This window comes from Eleutherodactylus coqui, chromosome 2, assembly GCF_035609145.1.
Source record: "Eleutherodactylus coqui strain aEleCoq1 chromosome 2, aEleCoq1.hap1, whole genome shotgun sequence".
Classification (NCBI taxonomy): Eukaryota; Metazoa; Chordata; class Amphibia; order Anura; family Eleutherodactylidae; genus Eleutherodactylus; species Eleutherodactylus coqui.
In genome coordinates this window covers 168592693-168609854 of record NC_089838.1, presented here as the reverse complement: position 1 = coordinate 168609854, position 17162 = coordinate 168592693, and positions in this window count along the sequence as shown.

Here is a 17162-nt window from a genome sequence, read left to right as displayed (position 1 = left end):
AAGCTCGGACGACCGTGCTCGCTCATCTGTACTAACCAATCCCAAAATTCTTCTCTTGGTGGAGACTGACCAATGAGAATTAGGAATGCCAGCAGCTAAAGAAAATAGGCTGAATGTCAGGCAGATTACACCTAATCATGTTACTGGGCAGATTAACCTGTGGTTAACTATTTAACGCCATGGGGAGTGTCTGAACTACCTCAAAACAATGTCAACAAAACAATGGCCATTGGATAGGTCATCAGTAGTTAATCAACAGGGGTCCATTTCTTGAGACCCCCCCCCCCTAGCGATCAGCTAATCTCAGCCTCTGCATTCATTGCAGCCAAGTCTGCATTGCCATTGGAGCCAGAAGTGTAATAGAAGGCATAGCTCCCATTGAGTTCACTGACAGCAATGCTGACGGACCTGTCAACAGTCGGCTGAGACGCAATACAATATTAGCTGTTCACAGGCGGATCCATGCCGATCAACTTTTAATGACATATCCTGCAAATAGGTCATCAGTAGTACAAGGGGGAAAAGTTCCAGAATACCCTTTTAAGCTTAATTTGTTGAGACTGTCCACAGACAGTTGTGTGGTCAGATATTGTTGCCAAAGGGACTTGCCAATTTGCCAGGTCAGTTGATGGAGTCAACAAGGCTCACATCAAAGTTAAGAAAAAAGTATTGTGTATTGTGGTTAGGAATAGAGGTGTGGCACTGAGACACTGTCAATTGGAGAATGTGTCAAGGATGTTTGGAGAGAAGACAGAGTACATCAGAACGAGATTTGTGTTCTTTGGCCATCTAGGGAGGCTTAAGGCCCATTTACACATAACGATTATCACTCAAAAGTCATTCAAACGAATGAATTTGAACGATAATCGTTCACTGTAAATAGACAAAACTCACTATTTGTTCGAGGTTTGTTAAGTTGACTTTCAGTCAGCTTAAAAAACATAATTGGGTCACTGGCTTCTCATCCTGTGTAAATGCTCCCTGATCACTGCTTCACATAAAAGGTGAAGCGCTGAGTGAGAAATGGAGGAGAAGCCCGTGATCCAGTGGCAGGTGTTTCTGTGTAAACGCTCTGCATGAGCGCCGACGACCTAAGCAATGACTTTAGCACTTGTACAGTCGTTTAAACGACTGCCCATGTAAAAGGGTCATTAGAGAGAGACATTCTTCTGTGGAGGAACTACTTCTCGTGAGGTATCTCAAGTGTGAATTGTGGCAGGAAAGATGTGGTTATGTGGCAGTTATGGAAGACTAATGTAGTCAAGGTTCAGGCTCTATGGTGGAGCAACAGGTAATCATGGTATGCAGTACAAGGGATGAGGCGGGTAATGTAGTCAGGAGAGAAAGCCAGGAGTCAGCAATTGGTAATCACGGTATGCAGTACAAGGGATGAGGCGGGTAATGTAGTCAGGAAAGAAAGCCAGGAGTTGGTAATGGGTAATCACGGTTTGCAGTACAAAGGATGAGGCGGGTAACGTAGTCAGGAGAGAAAGCCACGAGTCAGCAAAAGGTAATCTTGTAGCAATAGCAGGCAGAAAAAAGGAAACTGGATCAAATGCTGTGGAGCAGAATAATCTTGCACTGAGGGAGTGGCAGGGCCTGACTTTTATAGGAAGTCCAATCAAGACAGAGGCGGGGTCAGAACCAGGGGGCAGGAACTAGGTTAAGTGGGTAGAGCCACCGTCCAGAGCACATGAGGTCCCAGGTTCGAGTCTTGACCATGGTGGATTTGAGTTGCTGGGGTGAGATCAGTGGGCAGTTAATTTCATGCGTGAGACCTGTTGTTCAGGTGTTCACAAGGCAGTGTTTACGGCTGGGGGCAAATGGTCAGGCAGACCTGATTTGAGAAAACCTCATAATGGTTACATCTCTCTCTGGAGTTTGCACTTAAAGAATTCCTAAAAAATAACATTTATTTACAGTATTTTCTTTAAAAAAAAGAAGAAGAAAAAACAAGAACCCAGCTAGGGGATAAACACAATTATCAACATTTCAATACATAGCAATAGAATACAGACTGTGGTAAACTCTGACAAGGAAATGTGAGATAGTACAATCCTCCAGACGTAGATTCCTCATTCACTGTTAATGACAATCAGGTTTACAATGTGACTTTGAATATACAGGGAGGAAATAACAAATCACATAATAATGTGAGAGTTCATGTTATCAGAGGATACCACTAATCCAATAATATAATCCAAAAAGAAAGGGAGAGGGGGGCCGACATAAACAGAGATGATATTGTAAAGCAAAGTAAAGAGGAATGGAGGGTGAGGAGAAAGGAAAAGAGAAAGAAAACCAGCAAATAATAAACCCCAAAAAGAGTGAGGGTGGAGGAAAGTGGGGAAGGACATGGGTCCCAACAGGCAACCACTCACCATAGCTAAAATACCCAGAATATTTACTTCTGCCTCATCTTCTCCTCGTCCACTGCACTTAAATATGTTATCAGATGCTATTGTCATGGTGAATGTACGTATTTCTTATCTTGATTGAATTAGGGAACTAACTTCAAACAGGACCTATACGTACTGTACAGTTGGAATTAGGAGTCATGAGGCACAGGAACTTAGTACATAAAGGGTATATGTTGAAATATTATGCATACCCTTGTGAGGGTATATGTATATATTGCCATATGTTTTTTATGCTTTATACCTATATGCAAGTTCTATTCAATTCCAAATAAGAAAAAACTTAATCTGTCGCCTTAACATCAGATATTCCAAGGCTTTGCAAGGCTGAGAGAGATGTTTCTAGAAATTCAGAGATGATACCGAACCAGACACGAAGGCCGCGTGTACTTGGCTGTTTTCCCGGAGGCAACAGTATCAAGATAATGACTGTTATATGATTTTCAGTGTCTCAGGCCGGAAATCCGGACTTCCCATATATGGAGAATGCATGCTTAAGCCGCTTTCTTAGAATTGAGTGGGTGATTCTTTGCACTGGAGTTAATTAAATACGTGATTTTCTGTACATAAGCCAGAGGCGCCATATCAAGATAACGGCTGTTTTCACTGTCTCAGGCCGGAAATCCGGACTTCCCATATATGGTTATGGGCCCATCACCCATTCCTGGTGATGAGACAAAGGGTATAAGATCTCATGTAATCTGTAATAAAGACACAGCGCAGTCATGTCCCGTGTGAGGAACGATACCAGACCTCCGTGTGGTGTTTTCTTCTTATCGCCGGCAGCGGGGCAAGTGGGGTGGGCCTGATTGGTGCTATACTTAGAAAATTACCCTGACACCCTGACTGCATCTGTTTCCTTGTTTTAATCTCTCTCCCACACAAGTCTTATGACCATTAAGACTGTTTTATCAGCAGACAGCAATATCGCATGATCAATAGTTTTGCAATAACGGACTTTACATGATAACGCCCTCTTTTTCTGTATAAAAGCTTGTAATATCTTTCAATAAACAGAGTTCTCCTGAGTTCTCTCAATGATGAGCATTCTGATATAACAGGAATTCTCCCGCGTTATTTCCAGAAATTAGCTAGCATCTCCTCTTCACGGGCACTCCCCCATTACAATTTGGCACCTGACAATGATGTCAAAGATTGGTACCGTTTTGGTTCTGATAACACTATTCTATGTGGTTTCATTTGTAATTTCAATAAAGACCTATTGTGGCCATTTAAGCCACGTCACATAGTGTTGTGTTGTTATTTGTTCTGTGATACATCACCAATCTGCTAGTCATGTAATTGCATGTTAAAGGGTGATAGCAAATAATCTTTTATAACCTATATCAGGGCAGGTTTGTTAAACAAAATTTGCCAGAACTCTGTCTGAATTTATACTGATAAATTGGTGTACATGCCGCAGTCCACATTTCATGAATGTTTAGACGATTTTTCAGATTGAATATATAGATGTCAAGCATACTATAGCTCCTTAGTGGTAAGTCCAATGAGGTATCTTGGTGCGACAAGGTTTCCATAGAGTAAACGCTGTGATTAGAATACTCATAAAGGGGATTATAATATAGAATAGTTTCATCTTTCATTGACATTTGTTAGATATTACTTTTTTATGTACAACATTTTTCTTCTCCTGCAGTCTTTATTTTTATACATTTGCAATAAAGCTATACTAAAATACATATGATCTCATATTTGGCAAAAAAAAAAAAGGTTTAGCATTAGAGATGAGCGAGCACCAAAATGCTCGGGTGCTCGTTACTCGAGACGAACTTTTCGCGATGCTCGAGGGTTCGTTTCGAATAACGAACCCCATTTAAGTCAATGGGCGACCTGAAAATTTTTGTATATCGCCGATGCTCGCTAAGGTTTCCATTTGTGAAAATCTGGGCAATTCAAGAAAGTGATGGAAACGACACAGCAACGGATAGGGCAGGCGAGGGGCTACATGTTGGGCTGCATCTCAAGTTCACAGGTCCCACTATTAAGCCACAATAGCGGCAAGAGTGGGCCCCCCCCCCTCCCAACAACTTTTACTTCTGAAAAGCCCTCATTAGCAATGCAAAACTTTGCTAAGCACCACACTACCTCCAACAAAGCACAATCACTGCCTGCATGACACTCCGCTGCCACTTCTCCTGGGTAACATGCTGCCCAACCCCCTCCCCCCCCCCACGACCCAGTGTCCACAGCGCACACCAAACTGTCCCTGCCCAACCTACAGCTGCCCTCATGCCACGCCACCCTCATGTCTATTTATAAGTGCGTCTGCAGAGGGTTGGCACGGCTAGGCAGCGACCCTCTTTAAAAGAGGCGGGGCGATAGTCCACAATGCTGTACAGAAGCAATGAGAAATCCAATCCTGTGCCACCTCCATCAGGAGCTGCACACGTGGGCATAGCAATGGGGAACCTATGTGCCACACACTATTCATTCTATCAAGGTGTCCGCATGCCCCAGTCAGACCGCGTTTTTTTATAAATAGTCACAGGCAGGTACAACTCCGCAATGGGAATTCCGTGTGCACCCACAGCATGGGTGGCTCCCTGGAACCCACCGGCGGTACATAAATGTATCCCATTGCATTGCCCATCACAGCTGAGGTAATGTCGTGCTTAATGCAGGTGGGCTTCGGCCCACACTGCATGCCCCAGTCAGACTGGGGTTCTTTAGAAGTGGACACATGCAGTTACAACTCCGTGTGGACCGACAGCATGGGTGGGTGCCAGGAAGCCACCGGCGGTACATAAATATATCCCATTGCAGTGCCCAACACAGCTGATGTAATGTCATGCTTAATGCAGGTGGGCTTCGGCCCACACTGCATGCCCCAGTCAGACCGGGGTTCTTTAGAAGTGGACACATGCAGTTACAACTCCCTGTGGACCCACGGCATGGGTGGCTCCCTGGAACCCACCGGCTGTACATAAATATATCCCATTGCATTGCCCATCACAGCTGAGGTAATGTCATGTTTAATGCAAGTGGGCTTCGGCCCACACTGCATGCCCCAGTCAGACCGGGGTTCTTTAGAAGTGGACACATGCAGTTACAACTCCCTGTGGACCCACGGCATGGGTGGGTGCCAGGAAGCCACCGGCGGTACATTAATATATCCCATTGCAGTGCCCAACACAGCTGATGTTACGTCAGCTGTAATGCAGGTGGGCAAAAAATTAATTGGATTACACTGTAGGCGAGGGCCCCCAAAAATTGGTGTACCAACATTACTAATGTACCTGAGAAAAATTGCCCATGCCCAACCAAGAGGGCAGGTGAAACCCATTAATCGCTTTGGTTAATGTGGCTTAATTGGTAACTAGGCCTGGAGGTAGCCCAGTAAAAATAAAAATTGGTTGAGGTGAAAGTTTCAACGCTTTTAAGCGCATTGAAACGTATAAAAATTGTTTAGAAAAATTATATGACTGAGCCTTGTGGGCCTAAGAAAAATTGCCCATTCGGCGTGATTATGTGAGGTTTCAGGAGGAGGAGCAGGCGGAGGAGGAGGAATATTATAAACAGATAGATGAAGCAAAAAGGTCCCCGTTTTGGATGGTGATAGAGAACAATGCTTCCATCCGCGGGTGCAGCCTACGTATTGTTTAGGTATCGCTGCTGTCCGCTGGTGGAGAAGAGAAGTCTGGGGAAATCCAGGCTTTGTTCATCTAGATGAGTGTAAGCCTGTCGGCACTGTCGGTTGACAGGTGGGTACGCTTATCCGTGATGATTCCCCCAGCCACATTAAACACCCTTTCTGACAAGACGCTAGCCGCAGGACAAGCAAGCACCTCCAGGGCATACAGCGCGAGTTCAGGCCACGTGTCCAGCTTCGACACCCAGTAGTTGTAGGGGGCAGAGGCGTCACCGAGGACGGTCGTGCGATCGGCTACGTACTCCCTCACCATCCTTTTACAGTGCTCCCGCCAACTCAGCCTTGACTGGGGAGCGGTGACACAGTCTTGCTGGGGAGCCATAAAGCTGGCAAAGGCCTTGGATAATGTTCCCCTGCTTGCGCTGTACATGCTGCCTGATCTCTGCGGCTCCCCTGCAACCTGGGCCGCGGAAATGCGCCTTCGGCCACTAGCATTGTCGGATGGGAAGTTTACCATCAGTTTGTCCACCAGCGCCCTGTGGTATAGCATCATTCTCGAACCCCTTTCCTCTTCGGGAATGAGAGTGGAAAGGCTCTCCTTATACCGTGGGTCGATCAGTGTGTACACCCAGTAATCCGTAGTGGCCAGAATGCGTGTAACGCGAGGGTCACGAGAAAGGCATCCTAACATGAAGTCAGCCATGTGTGCCAGGGTACCTGTACGCAACACATGGCTGTCCTCACTCGGAAGATCACTTTCAGGATCCTCCTCCTCTTCCTCCTCCTCCTCCTCCTCTGGCCATACACGCTGAAAGGATGACAGGCAAGCTGCATCTGTACCCTCAGTAGTGGGCCAAGCTGTCTCTTCCCCCTCCTCCTCATGCTCCTCCCCCTCCTCCTCCTCCTCCTCCTCTGGCCATACACACTGAAAGGATGACAGGCAAGCAGCATCTGTCCCCTCAGCAGTGAGCCAAGCTGTCTCTTCCCCCTCCTCCTCATGCTCCTCCCCCTCCTCCTCAACGCGCTGAGATATAGACATGAGGGTGCTCTGACTATCCAGCGACATACTGTCTTCCCCCGCCTCCGTTTCCGATTCCAAAGCGTCTGCCTTTATGCTTTGCAGGGAACTTCTCAAGAGGCATAGCAGAGGAATGGTGACGCTAATGATTGCAGCATCCCCGCTCAGCATCTGGGTAGACTCCTCAAAGTTTCCAAGGACCTGGCAGATGTCTGCCAACCAGGCCCACTCTTCTGTAAATAATTGAGGAGGCTGACTCCCACTACGCCGCCCATGTTGGAGTTGGTATTCCGCAATAGCTCTACGCTGCTCATAGAGCCTGGCCAACATGTGGAGCGTAGAGTTCCACTGTGTGGGCACGTCGCACAGCAGTCGGTGCACTGGCAGATTAAACCAATGTTGCAGTGTCCGCAGGGTGGCAGCGTGCGTGTGGGACTTGCGGAAATGTGCGCAGAGCTGGCGCACCTTTCCGAGCAGGTATAACAAGTGTGGGTAGCTTTTCAGAAAGCGCTGAACCACCAAATTAAACACATGGGCCAGGCATGGCACGTGCGTGAGGCTGCCGAGCTGCAGAGCCGCCACCAGGTTACGGCCGTTGTCACACACGACCATGCCCGGTTGGAGGCTCAGCGGCGCAAGCCAGCGGTCGGTCTGCTCTGTCAGACCCTGCAGCAGTTCGTGGGCCGTGTGCCTCTTATCTCCTAAGCTGAGTAGCTTCAGCACGGCCTGCTGACGCTTGCCCACCGCTGAGCTGCCATGCCGTGTGACACTGACTGCTGGCGACGTGCTGCTGCTGACACATCTTGATTGCGAGACAGAGGTTGCGTAGGAGGAGGGTGGTTTAGTGGAGGAAGCATACACCGCCGCAGATACCACCACCGAGCTGGGGCACGCAATTCGGGGGGTGGGTAGGACGTGAGCGATCCCAGGCTCTGACTCTGTCCCAGCCTCCACTAAATTCACCCAATGTGCCGTCAGGGAGATATAGTGGCCCTGCCCGCCTGTGCTTGTCCACGTGTCTGTAGTTAAGTGGACCTTGGCAGTAACCGCGTTGGTGAGGGCGCGTACAATGTTGCGGGAGACGTGGTCGTGCAGGCCTGGGACGGCACATCGGGAAAAGTAGTGGCGACTGGGAACTGAGTAGCACGGGGCCGCCGCCGCCATCATGCTTTTGAAAGCCTCCGTTTCCACAAGCCTATAAGGCAGCATCTCCAGGCTGATCAATTTGGCAATGTGCACGTTTAACGCTTGAGCGTGCGGGTGCGTGGCGGCGTACTTGCGCTCGCGCTCAAACAGTGGCACTAGCGACATCTGGACGCTGCGCTGAGAGACATTGCTGGATGGGGCCGAGGACAGCGGAGGTGAAGGTGTGGGTGCAGGCCAGGAGACGGTAGTGCCTGTGCCCTGAGAGGGGGGTTGGATCTCAGTGGCAGGTTGGGGCACATGGGGAGAGGCAGTGGTGCAAACCGGAGGCAGTGAACGGCCTTCGTCCCACCTTGTGGGGTGCTTGGCCATCATATGCCTGCGCATGCTGGTGGTGGTGCCTCCCCAGCTGATCTTGGCGCAACAAAGGTTGCACACCACTGTTCGTCGGTCGTCAGGCGTCTCTGTGAAAACTGCCACACTGTAGAGCACCTTGACCTCTGCAGAGTGGCATGGCGCGAGGGGGCGCTTTGGGAAACAGTTGGTGGATTATTCAGTCTGGCCCTGCCTCTACCCCTGGCCACCGCACTGGCTCGGCCTGTGCCCACACCCTGACTTGGGCCTCCGCGTCTTCGGCCGCGTCCACGTCCTCTAGGCCTACCCCTACCCCTCAGCATGCTGTATTACCAGTAATGCAGAAACAGAACGCTGTAATTAAATGTGCCGCTTATTGGTTGGAGGCTGACTTCGCTTACGGAACGCCAGGAAATAATTTGGCGCAAGCCTGCTGTAACACTTAGCTGGCTGCGTATGATTTTGTAGAACTACTACACCCAGCACAGACAGACCCAGAACACTGAGCACAGTCACAGGCAGGCCAAATAGATTTTTTGCCCCAAATTTTTTAGCAAAGGCCCACTGCCTATATTCAATCAATATGTCTTCTGTCCCTGCCTACGCACTTCTGTCCCTGGAGTATGTCACAGAACTGCAGAGTGTTGCACTGTGAACTGCAACACAGCAGTGATTTCAGAGCCCAGACAGAGCCAGGAAATAATTTGGCGCAAGCCTGCTGTAACACTTAGCTGGCTGCGTATGATTTTGTAGAACTACTACACCCAGCACAGACAGACCCAGAACACTGAGCACAGTCACAGGCAGGCCAAATAGATTTTTTCCCACAAATTTTTTTGCAAAGGCCCACTGCCTATATTCAATCAATAATATGTCTTCTGTCCCTGCCTAAGCACTTCTGGCCCTGGAGTATTACTGCAGGGCGCAATGCTCTGCACGGCCGATATACCAAAAAAAAAAAATGTGCAACACTGCAAAAAGCAGCCTCCACAGTACTGCACACAGTTAGATGTGGCCCTAAGAAGGACCGTTGGGGTTCTTGAAGCCTAAAATACTCCTAACGCTCTCCCTATAGCAGCTCCAACAAGATAGCACTGTCCCTTATCTCTGTCAGAATGCATCTGAGGCGAGCCGCGGGAGGGGCCGATTTTTATACTCGGGTGACACCTGATCTCGCCAGCCACTCACTGCAGGGGGGTGGTATAGGGCTTGAACGTCGCAGGAGGAAGTTGTAATGCCTTCCCTGTCTTTCAATTGGCCAGAAAAGCGCGCTAACGTCTCAGAGATGAAAGTGAAAGTAACCCGAACATCGCGTGGTACTCGTTACGAGTAACGAGCATCTCGAACACGCTAATACTCGAACGAGTATCAAGCTCGGACGAGTACGTTCGCTCATCTCTATTTAGCATCCTAAACAGCTTGAAAGTCATTTGGACATTTTAGATTTACCTGCAATTTGACACGTATTATTGGAAATGTGTATTTTAGTAATTTATTATAAAAGTAAGCATGTGATCGCATGACCAAAATACCCACTAAATTTTGAACTCTTGTTCGCATAGAGCTTCTTTAACAGCTCATACGCTGTAATTTCAAATTTACTTGAGGAAGTGCTCAGTCTGAGCACATGACTTGTAGTGTTTTATGGTCTTTTATATACTTTGTATGCTTTTATAATTACCTAAGTGCATCCGGCGATGGTCTTAAAGCATGTAAGAAGTGTTTATAACAAGGTCTGCATACTTGGAAGTAGACTCTTTGCAGCTCACTCAACAAGGAAACATAGCTTAAATGCACCAATACGCACCCTAAACTACACCAATCAATAGATAGGGTATATACTGTACAAACAGGATGTAACAGCAGTATGGTGATAAGTGTCAAGAAATATGCCAACATTAAATATGTGAATATTGAACTGCATTACTGCTATATTTACTATGCATATAAATTTGAAGTTCTTATTTAACCCTTTGCAATCCAATTTTAGATTCAGGGTTTCCTAGGGAGTTTTCTCTTTCTCCCATTATACAATGGCACCACGTGCTGGCTAGAGCTAGTACTGCAGTATTGGACATGCTAGAGAGGTCCCCGACAACAGAGTGGCCAGTAATATACAGTAAGAATACCCTGCTGGATGTCTTTCGACATCGGAAGCTGTACAGCCTTAAATTAGAATGTCTTTAGTTGTCAGACAGTGGATTGGAAAGGGTTAAGGCCAGCTGCACACGGCAGAACCGGATTCCACATGCGGGAGCCCACAGTGGAATCCGGCCCTGACAGCAGCTGGCGACCCTGCATACTTGTTTACTTTCGATTTCTTCTGTACTGCAAATAGTCGTGGTGAGCTGCCATTGGACATGTGCAGTACAGGTTTTTTTTTCTAAATTTTTCTCCCCGAGTCGTCGCTAGATGATAATGCGGAATCCGCGACCTTTTCGCAATGTCAATTGCGGAGGGTCGGACAGCTTCCATTGACTTTAATGGAAGCCATCCACACGAAATCTGTCTAAAAATAGAACATGCTGTGATTTTTCCTCCACTCACGGAAACCACAAGTGGTTTCCGCGAGTGTGCAGGAAGAATCACTTTTCCATGGCAATGACTGACCTGCGGCTGATCCAACAGCTCCAGTTCCCTTGTAGGTGTTGTAGCTTTGTGCAGAGGTTTAATACAATGTATACAACGAAATAATAGCACTTGTACATGTATCGTGTATGGTTTCATATTTCCATTATTATGGAAGTCCTTCATGCCAAGAATCTGCATTACGAACCTCAGACTGATGAGGAGGACAACGAGTACTCAGCAACTGCTAGCTTTATACTTTCAAATAATGCCAATAATAGGTCTGCCTGCTGACGGCGCCAGCTACCAACCTGGGTCCACTCTGCACTTCAACTAACCAGTAAGGTGAAGATTTGGTTGCGGGAGGATCACAGTGCAGCATATATTTGTGGTGTTATAGTGATAGAATAAGAGTAAAATGGCATAGCCTGAAGAGCAAAAATACTTTCCAATCCTGAAGGGAGAATGTTATTTATTAAAGGGGTTGTCCCGCGGCAGCAAGTGGGGTTCAGCACTTCTGTATGGCCATATTAATGCACTTTGTAATATACATCGTGCATTAAATATGAGCCATACAGAAGTTATACACTTACCCCCTCCGGTGCTGGCGTCCCCGTCTCCATGGCGCCGACTGAAGCCTTCTTCTCCTTCCATTAGACGCGCTTGCGCTGTCCGCTCTTCTGTTCTGTTAAATGGGGCTGCTCTGGCGTGCTCGCGCCTGAGAGCTGGTCTGCGCATGCGCAGAAAACCTCTTTGTAGTTATAAGTGCTTCTCTGATGAGTGATAATAAAGCTACATGCACACTAGCTGTAACTGCAAGTTGCTCCTGAGAGACTGATACAACTTGCATCAGACAGCATACATATACCAGATGATGTGCTCTCTGATCTACACGGACACAGCACATTCAAATCATTGCATGTCGGAGAAATGTCATGGGTTTTTTACACAAACCAATGGTCTGTTAAAAGCCTGTCCATGTGTTTAGCCTACTAGGCTATAATGGGGCCATGTGCTGTCCATGGAATTACACTGACCTCCCACAGCCCCAAAATATGCTAGCATGCACCTAGCCTATAAAGCAGTTCTGATTAGTTGATTGTCTGTCCAGCCAGACTCTCTGTGCTGTGCTGGCAAATAAAGTCTTGGTTATATTTATTCCATAAACTTTGCCTGGCAAAGGGTTTTTAAAATATAACAAATGATATAACAAATCATTGCTTGTTAATTCACAAAAAATGTCATTTTAAGTCTAACCCTTTAAATCTATTGATCGATAACTTGCTCTTCATAGGCATTTATTTCCCAGGTATGTCCGGTGTCATAATACAATTCTTTAGCTATTTTTAATGAAAAATCTACCCCCCATCCAACCAGTGTTTAGATATTGTTCACTATTAGGATGCTTTTTTGTAAATCTGTATTGCTGTATTACGATATCTCATCTGATAGCTGGTTCTATGCATACACATATGCAAACGTAAGCTTGTGACAAACCTGTATTGCGCCATGATCCAATTTTTCCAGATGAAGCCTTAGTTTTAGATTTTGAATATTTGTTTGAATATTTGAGTTCCATTTGCAAACTTGCAGTAATAACTTTCTCCTACCTCTGAGAATATTAATGTCACATAAGACATTTTTCTACATTAGGAAATTCTATAAAACAGGTCACCCTTGCAGAATTAAAATTTATGAAACTGAGTTGAAGTAATTTATAATGTAAAGATGATTCATTGTAGTACCAGATTCTGTTATTGTCTGCTTCACAATACTTAAAATTGGTCTTCTGCAGTTTTTAAAGCAACCCCTCCAGTTTCAGGATGGCCGGCATAATCTTCAGACTACGTAATTTCCACAGAGCATTGGTGGTGTTAGACTACTTATGCACTATACCTGCTGTCTGATTGGTGAGCACTGCTGATATGATCAGTGCTGGCCAATCAGAGAGCAGTGCACAGTGGTGCTTTAAGTAGCTAGAAAATTGTAGTGGCCATTATAGACAACTGAAATCAGGATACCCAACTGGTGGATCGGAGGGAGCATGACAGCAAGTAATATACTCTCCCACTTCAGTTCAGAGACAGAATTTTGTCCAGGAACCAGAAGGTTGCTTTAAAGGGAATCCACTCAGCACATTGCAATATATACTGCAATACAATTGTAAGGGTGGACAGCAATGGGAACTGTCTGTGGCTGTGTCACAGTATTATGTTAGATAATCATGTGATGGTCATAGCTTATGTTGAAACCCATGTGCTGATGTTCTGTTCTGGAATGAACCATGTGTAGTGGCCCAGGGATCTTCCAGGGTAGCCACACAGTCACCAGTCCTGAAGCACCTGGCTATGTGCTTCTGCGGAGACATAGAAGGTGTCATACGTGAGAAAGACCGACCCCGTCTTTCCCCTTTCTTCATGGGCTTAAGCGATCTGCCCGGCAAACAGCTTGTTGTTGATTGGCTGGATGCTTATCATTCTATCGCTGATTGGTAGAGGGGAAAGGGTGAGATTCAAGAGGGGGAAAATGAGTAGGGTGAGGCAGGATATGAGGAGGAGTTTAGAGAGAAAGTGCGGGAGTTAAGACAGGAAGTGAAGATGGAGTTAGAGGGAGTAGCGAGGAGGTTGTCGTCAGAGTAGGACGTGAAAGGAAGTGTACAGCAGAGCTGCAGAGGATTAACATTGTCCGGAGTAGGAAGCAAGTATTTACAAGCTTCCAAATCAAGCGCAGTGTGAAGGAGAAAGATTGCGAGCCATCTACACAATAGTAAGTTACACGAGCCCCAGTTAAAAGTAAAGCCAGGGAAAGTGAAAGAGGCCTACTTCTAAAATAACTTCACCAACTGCATAGTAATCTTCTGGAAATCAACCCTCAGATAACTAGGACTGTGGGATTTCTTACTGAGAAACCTTTGAATGCAAAGAGAAAGAGTGTTGAAGTTTAAAACTGTATTGTGTTAAGTTGGAACTTGAAGCAATGTTATTGTCAATGCAAAGCAATACCTCTGCATTTCTGATGAACTGTACATGTTGTTTTTGAACATTACCAAAAGCTGAAGTAAACTGAGTAAGCAAAGCCAAAAGGACTTGTGTCATTTATTTCTTGAGCTACAATTGGAGTCCATTAAGAAAGAGGTACTGGAGTCATGTGACAAACCATCATTGATAATTGCTACCTGTAGTAAACCTTTGCCACTGCACGTGACTGAGCCAGGCCCTTTATCGCCATTGCAGGGAGAGATCGCAGAGCCATCCATGACATCCATCTTGTTTACCTGTGGTCTCCTCCACCTTGGTTTGCCTCCGCTCAGCCACCGCAAAACACTTTGGCTTCACCCCTGGACCACTACACATGTACTGATACTATCCTAGAATAAAACATGAACACATACCCTATTGTAGAATGATCTATATACTGAAAGATCTACATAGTGATATTGCAGACATGAACCATGTGGTAATAATACCAATGCCCAGTTCTGAAATTAACCATGTACAGATATCCTGACCTGGAATTAAAGGGAACCTGTCACCAACTATGTAAGCACCATAAACTAAGTTATGGTGCTTGCAGTTTAGGTGACGTGGGGTACGGAAGTTTCTTTTCATGCTTACCTGGTCACTTGTTGCGACGGTGTCTCTGGAAAAGTAGGTGCTCACACAGCCATGTTGACTCTTTAACAGAAGGCAGTGTGTGCATACTTCCATACAGATGAATAGCTGGGGCACACCGCAGAAAGAGGGAGCTGGGTGAGAATGAAAAGAGGCTCCCCGGAATTCACATCACCTAAACTATAAGCATCACAACTAAGTTTATGGTGCTTATAGTTGGTTACAGATTCCCTTTAACCATTCACTGACACCCTGCCCAGAAGGATACATTCTCATAATTTTGTATATTTCAATATTCAGCTTATTTGCTGTTTAAACTTAATCTACAGACTCTTAATTTATACAAATGTTATAAACCTTAAAGGGGTTGTCCCGCGCCGAAACGGGTTTTTTTTTTTCCAACCCCCCCCCCGTTCGGCGCGAGACAACCCCGATGCAGGGAGGTAAAGAAAGCTCACCGGAGCGCTTACCTGAATCCCCGCGCTCCGGTGACTTCTCTACTCACCGCTGAAGATGGCCTCTTCCTCCGTGGACCGCAGCTCTTCTGTGCGGTCCATTGCCGATTCCAGCCTCCTGATTGGCTGGAATCGGCACGTGACGGGGCGGAGCTACACGGAGCTACACGGAGCCCCATAGAAGACTGCAGAAGACCCGGACTGCGCAAGCGCGGCTAATTTGGCCATCGGAGGGCGAAAATTAGTCGGCACCATGGAGACGAGGACGCCAGCAACGGAACAGGTAAGTATAAAACTTTTTATAACTTCTGCATGGCTCATAATTAATGCACAATGTACATTACAAAGTGCATTATTATGGCCATGCAGAAGTGTACAGACCCACTTGCTGCCTCGGGACAACCCCTTTAATATGAAGTAGCTAGTATATGAATTTATATTTGATTGTCAAGTTGATTACTCAAAGTGGGCATTATAAGTATAAAAGAAAAAAAAAGACTACGTCCAAAAATATTTTGACAAAGGAAATATTTCTTTGACATGCTGACATTTAATATCAATTTACTATGCAACATTGTTCTTGCTGTTATTTGAGTATGACTGGACCTTGAAGGCAAATTCCTATGCACTTTTGAAAGTCATAAGCAGTGATTGACTTTTAATGCTGTAATTATTTACTTATGCTGTGAAAAAAATATACTTTTAAGTAAAATAATAGACATGTTTCTGTAAAGTTCACTAATTATTAGAGATGAGCAAACGTACTCGGTAAGGCCGATTTCACAATCGAGCACCGCGACTTTCGAGTACTTCACTACTCGGGTGAAAAGATTCGGGGGTCGCTGGGGGGCATGGTGTGGTGGAGCGGGGGGTAGCAGCGCAGAACAGGGGGGAGCTCTCTCTCTCTCTCCCTCTCCCCCCCCACTCCCCTCTGCAACCCCCCGCTCACCCACGGCGCCCCCGAATCTTTTCACCCGAGTAGTGAAGTACTCGAAAATCGCGGTGCTCGATTGCGAAATCGGCCTTACCGAGTACGTTCGCTCATCTCTACTAATTATCCTACACTTTCTTACTCTGTTAAAGGGCCACTTCGGTGATTTTTTAAAATTAATTCATGTTGTAACAATCCCCCCAGTTGGGTAGTGTTATCTTGGTCAGTTATTTCTTTCTGTCTGAAACTCCGGGCCTCTTTCTTCTCAGATGGTCATGTGATCTAAGTTCTGACCAGCTCAGGTCTACTCGTGAGTGATGGATTCATTTTCTAGCCAATTTTTCAGTCTGTGTGATGGTGTTGCAGGGATCTACCATAGCAACTATGTTGAGGGATAGACACACTCCTATCACATTTACTGATGATGATCTCACAGCTCCTGTCACATAGTTGTAATAGAGGAGATAACAGCTCATCCTCCTGACTGTATATTTATGGGCTGTAGCTTATTTAGGGGAATATAGAAAAGTAATAATTAAACTGTCTCCCAGCCCACCCCACAGACAAAATTGGTATAGCCTTAACTAATGCTAGGCTGATGCATCGTGGGATTGATTGAAAGTAAAAAGAATTCACCATCAGTCAAGGGTCTGCATGGGATGGAAGTGGCTGTAATACACAGAGGATACTTCCAGAATGTGACAATCAGCTAAGGGGAGCAGGCATGGAAAAATGTGTTTCTGCCAGTGGCCCTTTAAATGAAATGGCTGTCCTAGAGAAGGAAAAATATCTCCCTATTGTATGCTGGATTTCCATAGATAAGATCATTACCTAAATTCCCATTTACACGTAACGATTATCGTTCAAACTTAATTTTAACAAACAAATTTGAGAGATAATCGTTCAGTGTGAATGCAAATAAAATTGCTTACTTGTAGTTAGCGGTTGTTTAAGCTGACTTTTCAGTCCACTTAAAAAACCTTGTTGGCTTGTTGTTCCATTTAAATGGCAATTGTTCATTCTTGAACAACTGACTAACTTGAGGGGAGGGGTGA